Source organism: Rutidosis leptorrhynchoides, chromosome 5, assembly GCF_046630445.1.
Source record: "Rutidosis leptorrhynchoides isolate AG116_Rl617_1_P2 chromosome 5, CSIRO_AGI_Rlap_v1, whole genome shotgun sequence".
NCBI lineage: Eukaryota > Viridiplantae > Streptophyta > Magnoliopsida > Asterales > Asteraceae > Rutidosis > Rutidosis leptorrhynchoides.
Genome location: NC_092337.1, coordinates 74,757,096 through 74,758,838, shown reverse-complemented (window position 1 = coordinate 74,758,838; position 1,743 = coordinate 74,757,096).

Here is a 1,743-nt window from a genome sequence, read left to right as displayed (position 1 = left end):
TTTATGTAAAATAAGCGGTATTGTAAGTTTGTAAAATATTGTATAAAAGTTTGAACGCGAAATATTATTATAATCAGTTTTTCATATAGAATTGTAGTAGTTGAATTGTATATTAGCTACTAAGTATGAACTTAACGGGTAGGTACTACCCGAATTTAAACTTATAAAACGCTAATATGAAGAAAAAGCTTTTATAAATGAGTTCATATTATGCTACGAAATACTATTAACTACTCTTAATATTCTGTATGATTAACTTGTTCCATTTGACTATTTTGAAGGAAATGGCACCGACTACTCGACACACCGTGAATATGAATGAAGAGGAATTCCGTACTTTTCTAGCTTCAAACATAGCCGCAGTACAGGCTGCGCTACATACCAACAATAACCTTGGATCTAGCAGTACAGGAAATCGTGTAGGATGCACCTACAAAGAATTCACTGCCTGCAAACCTTTGGAATTTGATGGAACCGAAGGACCGATCGGATTGAAACGGTGGACCGAGAAGGTTGAATCGGTGTTTGCCATAAGTAAGTGTACTGAAGAGGACAAAGTGAAGTACGCTACGCATACCTTCACAGGTTCTGCGTTAACATGGTGGAATACCTATCTAGAGCAAGTGGGACAAGATGATGCGTACGCACTACCGTGGTCAGCATTCAAGCACTTGATGAACGAGAAGTACCGTCCCAGAACCGAGGTCAATAAGCTCAAGACAGAACTTAGAGGGTTACGAACCCAAGGATTTGATATTACCACGTACGAAAGACGATTCACAGAATTGTGCCTATTGTGTCCGGGAGCATTCGAAGATGAGGAAGAGAAGATCGACGCGTTTGTGAAAGGATTACCGGAAAGAATCCAAGAAGATATAAGTTCACACGAGCCCGCCTCCATACAACAGGCATGTAGAATGGCTCACAAACTAGTGAACCAGATTGAAGAAAGAATTAAAGAACAGACTGCTGAAGAGGCCAATGTGAAGCAAGTCAAAAGAAAGTGGGAGGAAAACGGTGATAAGAATCACCAATACAACAACAACAGCAATTACAACAATAATCGCAACAATTATCCCAACAATCGCAACATCAATCGCAACTACAACAAACGGCCCAACAACAACAACAACAACAACAACAACAACAACGGCAACTACAACAATCATCCCAACAACAATAATAACCGCAACAACAACAACAATCAGAAGCAACTATGCCAAAGGTGTGAAAAGAATCACTCGGGGTTCTGCACTAAATTTTGCAACAAGTGTAAAAGAAATGGTCATAGCGCGGCGAAGTGTGAGGTCTACGGACCAGGGGTTAATAGAACGAAAGGAACAAATGGTGTCGGAACGAGTAATGGCGGAGCAAGTAGTGTCGGAGCAAGTTATGCCAATGTAGTTTGTTATAAATGTGGAAAACCAGGCCACATTATTAGAAATTGCCCGAACCAGGAGAACACGAATGGACAAGGCCGTGGAAGAGTTTTCAATATTAATGCGGTAGAGGCACAGGAAGACCCGGAGCTTGTTACGGGTACGTTTCTTATTGACAATAAATCTGCTTACGTTTTATTTGATTCGGGTGCGGATAGAAGCTATATGAGTAGAGATTTTTGTGCTAAATTAAGTTGTCCATTGACGCCTTTGGATAGTAAATTTTTACTCGAATTAGCAAATGGTAAATTAATTTCAGCAGATAATATATGTCGGAATCGAGAAATTAAACTGGTTAGCGAAA